Source organism: Buteo buteo, chromosome Z (assembly GCF_964188355.1).
Source record: "Buteo buteo chromosome Z, bButBut1.hap1.1, whole genome shotgun sequence".
In the NCBI taxonomy this organism is placed as follows: Eukaryota; Metazoa; Chordata; class Aves; order Accipitriformes; family Accipitridae; genus Buteo; species Buteo buteo.
Genome location: NC_134204.1, coordinates 18183887 through 18193427, shown reverse-complemented (window position 1 = coordinate 18193427; position 9541 = coordinate 18183887).

Sequence of the window (9541 nt, the reverse complement as noted above, 5' to 3'; positions counted from 1 at the left end):
AGTGAAGAACTTCTGCCCTTCCCCGTGAAGAATCCCTAAAAATTCCTATTAAATTGGGAAAAAAAAATACCCCAAACAAAAAAAAAACCAAAAGAGGGAGAAGGCGCGGACTCTGCCGTTTGCGCGGTTCTGCGGCGCGGCTCCCTGGAGGCGATGTGGGAAGCCCAGACCCGAGAGCCGGGGGCGGTGCAGTGCGGTGCGGTACCCGCAGCTCTGGCTGCGCACCCACGCACGGCACCGCGCAGCCCGCTCCGCCGGGCACCGATCCCCGCGGGGCTGAGGGCTCCAGCGGGCGGTTATCTGAAAGCTTCCCAGACAGGCAAAACGCGACTTTCCTGTGGGCACGGATTTCTTTGTGTATGTTTTTCAAAGGGCAGGCTCCGCTTAGGCTACGCGGTGCCTTTCCTTCGGTCTGTGCGCGAAACTGTACCCGCTCCCGAGCGTGTCCACCCCAAACCCTGCTGAATCCCCCCCCGCCCCGTCTTAAACGTCCCCTTTGAGTTTGTTTAGATCCCATTTTTGCGTTCCGTTCCATATGGGCTGTTACACCGCCTTCATCAACGTAGTCTGTAAGTGCCCTCCAATCAGTACTGATCAGCAAAATATATTTTTTCGAATCCTACTTTTTTTAAAAGGCAACCCAGTTCGGGTGAAAGAGAGGCAAAGCCATATACACGCGGAATATCTTCCCGCGGGGAAATCTGGTTGCAATGAAACGTCCAGCAAAAAGTTCTGAAACTCGCATTTGCTGGTGAGACACCTACGAATCAACGGACCTCCTCGGAACCTTAACTTGGTTTGCAAGGGGTTTTCCTTTCAGGAGCTGAGGGAGCAAACACACCCTCCAGCTTTATTTCAAACAAGAAGTGGGACCCAGCGTTGCCACTTGTAGAGATAACTAAGTTTTCTTGAAGTGATCTCAAGATAGTGTCAGGAGGTAAAGATATGGTTGTAAACACGCACACACAGTTCCTTTACGTACTAGACGTTTAAAGAAACAGTGGGAAATGCAACTCTGCTAGCTGATCACCTCTAAACCCAAGACACTGGCGATATACATATATGTGGGGGTGTGCATGGACATGCATATATCTAAAAGAGACCGAGTATACCTATACTTTATAATTCTGCGTGTCAGCTGAGTAAACCAAAAAGCAGTTATCAGGAATTACTGCTGATGCTGGCAGCTTCGGTCAGGCTGGCACGTGTTTGGGGCAAAGCTTTAGTAATGGCCAATTTCACTTAAATCTACTCGGACCGCGGCGTCGTCCCTATGTGCCGCTCTCCCGGGCCGCGGGAGCACCGCCGTGCACCCATCCTGCCCGTGCCCCCCCACTCCCCCCGCCTTCCCCGTACCCCCGCGGCCCACAGCCGGCCGGCCGCGCGCACCCCGTAGCCCCCGCCGCTCCCCCAAAACCCCCCACACCCCCCGGGGGGGGGGGCGGCCGTAGGCTTTGCGGTGCTTGGCGTGCGCAGCGGCCGCACCGTCGTGGCGGGGGATGGCCCTCCACGGGGAACCGACCCCCACCGGGTCCCCAGCCGGCCTCTCCCCGCGCCGGGCAGCCCACGGGCGGCGCGGCGACCTCTGCTGGCCGAGGGGCGATCGGCCGCGGCCCCGCGCGGTGGGCGAGTTTCGGACCTTTTGTGCCTTTCCGTCTAGGACTCTGCGAAGATCATCCTCTCCCCCAGCCCAGCACGGGGCAGGCCGAGACACACACACACACACCCCCCCCCGGGTGACGTCACGGGCTGCGAGCTGGCAAAAGATCCGAGTCATTAAAAAAAAAAATTAAAAAAAGAGTCATCCCAGTGACGGAGGAAAAAAAATCCGCGGATTTTATGGGAGAGACTGAAAGGGGGAAGGTGTTTTTCCGTGCTGCGTCCTCTGCATTTTTCGCCATGGATCTCTGTATTTCTTTTAAAAATTTGACCTGATAAAAATACACCCCCTCCCAGCTCTGAAATAACGCACCTTATTTTCCACCGGTGCACCTTTGTCTGAAAGCAATACAATCTGGTTTTAATTCTGCTTACCCCCACCCCCTAACTTTGGGGGTTTTAACTACTACTTCTGGGAGAGGTGATTGCATTTTGGGCTTGATCTTTGCAAATGATGTGCAATAAACGAGAAACCTGTCTCCGCCCCAACAAACCAGGTTTGGGAAGAAAAGGAGGGCTTTGATCAAGGGTTTTTTCCCCCTCCTGTGCTACTGATTTGCTTACTGTGTATTCGATTCGCGTTCCCAGGAAGGAGAAGCTCTATATTTAGCCAGCATCAGAATCGGGTTTAAGGGAGTGGAATAATGAGTGGGACTGCCAGTTTCAATGAATAACGTATTTAGAGAAAAACCCTGCTGAAGGATTTCTCTTTTATGGTATCAATATACACGTGAATGGGAAGACATAAACCGGGATTTGTACATGTTTGAGACACTTCCGAAAATATATGCTAATTTTATTTTTTTCCATTAAAAAAAAATAATTCTTGCTTATTTACTTTTGGGGGGGACAGGAGACTGGGGGACCCTGCTAAGAGTCGGTGGCTCTACCCAGCAATCAATAGCTTTCATCACGTTGAGGGGCTTAAATGAGATTATATGCACTCGAGGGGAGGGAAGGGGGGGGAAAGACACCCCCTCCAAAAAAAAACCAACCCCCAAACTGACAGGGGCGATTAACCCTTTCTGTCCCGTAAAGAACAGCTATAAATTCGGTCCTGAGTTTGCTTACTAGCGAAAACTAGGACGGCTTCGCCGGGGGAAAGAAAAGGTGGTGGTGGTAGAATCAAATCAGCTTTGGGAAATAATTAAAGAGGTGGTGCTGGCTTCGGAGGGGAGGCAGCTTTAGCGGCTGGGCGAGGTGCCCTTGCCGGCCAGGGCTGGGCATTATCGGGCTGTGGCGGCCGAGCCCCGGGCGCGAAGGGAGCAGCGGGGGGCCTCCACAGCCCTCCCGCCGGGCCCCCGTCACCGTCCCGGGGCTCAGAGCCGGCGACCTGGCCGCGGGAGGCAGCCAGATCCGTGTCGTGTCCCCCCCCCGCCCCAGCCACTCGGGCTGGGGGGGCTCTTGTTGCCCCACTGCACCGCGGTGGCTCAGCGCAGCTTCGCCGGTCGGGCACGCAGAAAGGCTCCTGCAGTCAGCTCCGGCTTAAAACTTTTCTTGAGGAGCTTTGGACCAGAAAGACGCTTTGCAAGAAGAACGCGGGTTTGGGCTCCCAGAGATTCAGGTTTCCCCTCGCTGCCTTGCGGAATGCAACCAGGAGACCGGGGCTGAGCCCGTGCAATGTGGCGAGAGGGGAAAGGAGTTTCGCACAAGGCTGAAACGGGAAACAACGCAGCGGGGAAATCAATCACGGAATGTATTAGCTGCTCCGGGGTGTAGGCTTTGACTCATCTAGAGGTGTGCGATCTTTAATCTTCAAGTCTTAGCTACTGCATGCGAGGGAGAAGTGTACCGTAACAGCACTAAATCTATCAAAACACAAGAAAACCTGTCAGTGGGCTTCTCCGCGCCCAGGAAACCTTCGTGGCTTTAGTAATACAATTTGGCTTATTAAATCGCGCCACCGCTTAAATAAAAAAAAAAATTAAAAAAAAAAAAAGAAAGAAAAAAACCCCCAACCCATCCTTTCCCTCCTAGAGCCTTCTCCGGTCGCACTAACTGTCTCACAGGGCTGGCCAGCGGCACCGGCCCCGCTTTAAAACGGTCGGAAATGGGCACACTGTAACGGGGACTGCAGGCAAGGTCTTTGGCAGGTGGGGGGAAATAACCCCCCCAAAATTCTGGAGGGGAGGAAAAACCCCCAAAGACGTTAAGAATGTGGCAGAGCCCAGGTCGGGCCGAGGGGTCCGAAAGAGGACTGGAAAAGCCCAATTTCTCCTCAGCCGAGTGCCGCCTGGCCTCAGCAGCAGCAGACGCGGGCGCACACGGGGGGCTCGGCGGGTCGGGGATATTTATTGCTTTAAACTTTCCCCTTTGTTATCTTTCCCGTGTCAGGAAGTGTTCGAGGACAGGAAATACAGCGGCGATTTTGTCTCCGGGGTGAGCAGAAATCTCTGGCTAGCCAGGGAGTTTAAGGCCCGCTCTGGCGGCCTCCAGTCCCGGCTCTGGCGGGGGTCCCGCCGGGGCGGAGATCGGGCCCTTTGGTTCTCCCCGCGGGCCGTGGGGCGCCGTGCGGGGGTTAGGGGGGAGCAGCGAGCCGAGCCAGCCCTGCACCGGCCCCAAAGGGCGCCCGGCCCACGTCCGGGGACCAGCTGTTGGGAGAGGGGGGATGTAGGGCAGTGGGAAAACTCTGTCCCCCACGAGTCTGTCTTGTCACCAGTGTGCGTGGGCGACACCCCACTCCCACCCCGTCGTAAACAGTGTCGTTCCCACTGGAAATTTTCCTCGACAAAATAACCTCCGGCAGCGTCCCGGACCAGTGCTGCTGCAACGGTCGCTTCTTCAAGTCCCGAGAGGAGAGCCCAGGCCCCCAGCTCTGCAGCGTGGTTTCGGGGAAAAACAACAACAAAAAACCCACCCCAAAACACCCCCCCCCCAATTATTAATAACATCCTCCTGACCAACACCAGTAACAGTAACACAACAGCACGAGCAGCAGCCGGGGCGGGCGGGGGGGCGGCCGGTGCTGCCGGGGCCCCCGGTCGCTGCGGAGGGCTGCGGGCCGGAGAGGGCTGCCCGCCTCCTGCCCCCCCTCGCCCCGGCCGGAGGGCACCGGGGGGACCCCCGCGGGCCCGCTCTGCCGCGGGCCGCGGCGCCTGGCCGGGCGGCAGAGAGCGGGCGGCTCTTCTCGGCTCCGCTCGGCTCCGCTCGGCTCCGCATGCCAGGCGGCGGGTGGGCGCTGCCCGCTCCGCGCCGCTCCGCGGGGGCGCCCGGCTGCGCGGGCCGCCCGCCCCGGGGCCAAGGCGAGGGGCCAGAGGCGGCGGCGGGGAGAGAGCTGCAGCCCCTCCCGGGGCGAGAGGCACCAGCTGCCGTACAAAGGGCTCTTCCCGGCTGGGCGAAGGCGCCTTCCCTCAGAGGCAATTAGGCTTTCATTACCGCCACCCTCTCCCCTACCCCTGCTCGCAGCGACGTCTTTAATCTCTCACCAACTTCGAATATGGTTGTGCGGGAGGCACTGCCCGCTCGTCCTTCCGAGAGGCTCGCTCTCCTCCCCTGCGCCTTGCTGACCTTCTCAACAGGGTTTCGAGAGACACCCCCCCCTCCCCCCCCAACAAGGCGCAATAACCGCAGCGAAGGGGAGATAACGCCAAATAAATGAAGGAGTACAGCCACTAGAAGAAATTAAGTTTGGCGATTGGTAGTGGATTACTTGTCTGATGGGCAGTGATCTGCTTTAGACCTACCAGAGGATACACCACCCGTCTTTGGTCATCGTAAGGTATATTTATTGCTTCCCAAAAGAGCACGGTAGAATTCACAGCCGCAACCTGGGGGGGGGGGGGAGAGATTATATGCATTTTAAAAACAAACACACAGGGATATCTGCATGGAGGTTAGAGAGGTCGAGTTAATTAGCCAAAGAGAGTAGATATGTGCAAACACAAAATGATGCCCTTTTAAATTAGCTATTATTGCTTAGATCCTGAAAACAAATCTTGCAAAATTAATGACCAGAGAAGCAGTAAGAGACCCAAAAAGGAGGTGAAGTCTAAACAGGGAACAGTTAGAACTCAGTGTACATAAATACTGCAAGTTCGGTGTGCTCACATGAATATCCCTGCAATGCACACAGTTTATTATACTTGTTCTGAGGACAGACTGCCTCAGTACAACAGGGAAAAATAATAAAAAAACCCCAAACCAAACCAAAAAATCCTTGACAACATTTGCATAATGCCAACCCTGCAAGTTCCAAAACTGCAGACACAAACTTGTTAAAGTGGCTACATAAAAAATAGGAGAATCCTGAGCGAAAGTAGTGCAATCAGCATGTTAGATGGATGAATTAAAGATGGACCGTGACCCTTTGTACAATCATTTCTCATGCATGAAAGCAAAAGAAAGGGGTGTGTATGTGAATTTTATGTATTGTCCACTGTTCAGTGGTCTCTGTTTTGAACAGGGGTAAATAAAAGCCATCAATAAATCATAAATCTTACATTAAGAAGAAGCACGCACAACATACTTACGGCTTAGCATTTTTTTCCCACTAGTGGGACATGTGCCATCCATTACGTACGAAGATGAAAGGTTTATCATACAATACAGTGGTATTGGGTTATATATGTATATAGACAGAAAGACAATCAGAGTATTAATGCAATAGATACCACGAATACATGTGTTACACATTTGTGACATTCATATGGAGCGCATAATCATTATTAAAGCTACTTGTGGTTTCCTTTTGTATTGCTCAGAATCCTGCATTCAGCCCCAGCTCATGAAAAGAAATGTATCATGAGTAAGTGTAGCAAGAGCTTGAGCTGCCTGTCATTGTTTATTGTCTTTCTCCATAGAATATGTATTTTTGCCTGTATGGTTATTTGCATCCACATAGTGTGATGAAGCTTCTGTTTTCCTGTGTAAACAAACATGTACAGGGTGAACTCAGCATCTGAAGACCTTGCAAGTACGGTGCATACTTTAACAGTTTCAGGGCCAATTATATGTTTTGCAGATCAGGAATTTTAAAATGGTATCAACTTCCTATCTGACATACAATGTATATGAACTACAGATCAGAGGAAACTGGATGTCTTTATGATGATTTTCCAGTTTCTCTGCATATTGTCTGTTATGCACTGGTCCACTTGGTTTCATGAAAGGTTGGAAAGAAAAGAAAAACTCTTTGGAGGAGGCAGGTCAGTAAATGCATTCTAGCCCCAAGACCATACTTCATGACACATACTCTGAGCAATGCTGCAAGTGCAATCAGTAAAGAGGCCGTGTCATTCCCACTGTTGTCAAGAACACCAAAATGAATGAGTGGCCTTGGAAAGAGGCTAGATATGATCTGATCTGAAGACCATATGCATTTGTGCCATGTGGTAGGCCAAAATGTGTGTGCAGGGAGTGATTACAGTAAAGAGAATGAGGGCTAAGGAAAAGATAAAAAAGGATGAACTTGGCAGTAAGTGTAGGAGAAGCAAAAGCAAAAATTTATGGAGGAATAAGTAGAACCACAGAGGGGCAGAGGTGAGAGAAATGTTGAAGAAATTGAATGCAGTGCCATATGAACTTGAGAAAATAAGGAAGAAGGAAAGAAACTGATGGCAAAAAGAATATAGAAGAGCATGGCAGAATGAGGAATGAAGAGAGGGAAGATGGAGGCAGGGCAGGAAAACAGAATAGAGCTTCTTTCTTGGAGATGCTGTGTCTGTCTGTGTTTGATGCTGAGACTGTGACAAATCAGATGCTGCCACTGATGATGATGATTTGGCACTCAACTGCAAAAGTTTTCCAATCTGTCTCTCAAAAATATTTTTCTGTTAGGGCTACAGTCAGTCTTAATACATTTGACAAAACATGGTTATGTTTATACTCATTGTATCATTGTAATTGTTTAGTTATTTGCCACTCTTGGATTTGCATAGGATTTCTTTCTCCCCCAAAAGAAAATGCTTATTTTTTTTATTTGCTTGTTTGTTTTGTTTTTAAGAAAGCATTGCTCTTTCAAAAGAAAGTACTCCCCTGCCAAACCTCCCTCCCCAAAAATCTCCCTCTTTCTCTATAACTCCTGTAGGTCAAAGAGGACCCCTGCTCCGCATATGTGCAGAAACTAGCAGGCCTATAAAAACTTGATGTGAGTCAGCACTGCTCCATAAAAGGTCAACTACAGCTGAATCAAGCTACTCTTAAAAGGCATCTACCACAGAGAAGAAATATGAGACAGACAGGAACAGTATAGAAAGGGATAGGTATTAATCAGAGCAAAAGACAGAAGGCAAAGAATAAAAATTCTGCCAAGCCTTAATACTTTTCCACTAATATGTTCAACAGTGCCTGTATACCCTACACAGACTGACTGGCTAAGGTCAGGTTGATCTTAGCTATGCAAAAGGAAGCAGCTGTCAACTGTGGCACATGGCAGATGGAGAACTCTTATCAGATTTTTTAAAACCTGAAATTACTTTTTTTTTTTTTAATTTAGAAATTGATTTGCTGTGTGACATTAGAAACCCTAATGCTGGCACCACATGTTGCAAGGAAACATCTTCCACCTCTGTGTGACAAGATAAGAATGTTTTTATGATGCATGTATATTTTGCCATACTTGGATTTTTAAAGGTAATTGGGGTCAGCCTTATTTGTTTCAGACCTCCTGTCTCTTTCTCTAGACTGCACTATAAATATTACTCTGTTGATACTGAAACTATTGGGTTAGACAACAGTTGCTTATGTGGTGGAAAAGAAAAGAACAGCTTTATTGCAGGAATTATGACAGGAGGTGAGAATAGATAAGCAGAATAGTCCTTCCTCTCCCTCAAATCTCTGTTAGATAATTGGCAGTGTTTCCTGGCGGAGCTTCACCAACATGAACAGTTAGAGCACCCATGACTCAAAATATGAGCAAATGGCTAACATGTTAAGACAAAAATAAGTGTGCCAGATGCATGAAGCACTTGTTTAGAAGCACCACTGAAAATGATTTTAGAATATACTTTGTAACACGGCTGTAATTATTGGCTTTAATGATGACGATAATACTATGCTCATCTGTTGATTTCTCAGGGTCTCAAAGACTCAGCACAGTTGCTGCCTCAAGGACTCAGTCCTTAAAAATAGGATAGGAGTTATGGATGTCTGTGCACAGAGGGGATCTGCAGGACTCAGTCAAAAGTTTTTAGCCAAACAACATGGTAAGGCAGGCAATAATCATTATACCCATTTTACAGATACACTGAACTGTCCTTCAAGTGAAAAAGGGTGAAATTCTAATGCCAATAGTATCAGTGGGAGGCTTGTGGTTGATTTATACTGCAACATCCTGACAGATTTCTCAGCCTTAAGAATCAAAGTAACACTGTCTCTGCATCTTTACATTCCGGCAAATAAATGTGTGCATTACAAAGGTAGCCATGTGTGCAAGATTATACTGGGGCATCAGCTTTAATACTTAAGCAGACATACACCCAAATATTTTTACATACATTTTCATTTATGATCCAACTAGATCTGCAAAGCTTACAGATGCTTCTGCCTACTAGCAAGCAGTTATGAAGTGAAAACACCCACAAGATTTTTGATAGTATTTTCTTTCTTATGTACTTTACAGTACACATAAATGACCTGTGACTCTAAGGTTATTTATTATGCAGGCGGACTCCCTATGGGCTTAAGAGCTCTGTTTATAAAGTGGTTAAGTATTTGACTATTTTTAAGTCCACTGTCATAAATGCCCTGACACGTAGGCTTGAAGGCAGGCATATAAAGTAGGTGGCTTCCTGAACCTCTGTCACCTTTCATTCATTTACAGTATTTCTCACACATTGTTATTATCACAAAGGACCAATTTTAGTTGTTCTGGGTGAAATCTTGCCTCTACTCTTAAGAACTCTTATGGAAGAGGAAGGAAGGACTTTCTCAAAGTCACCAGCTT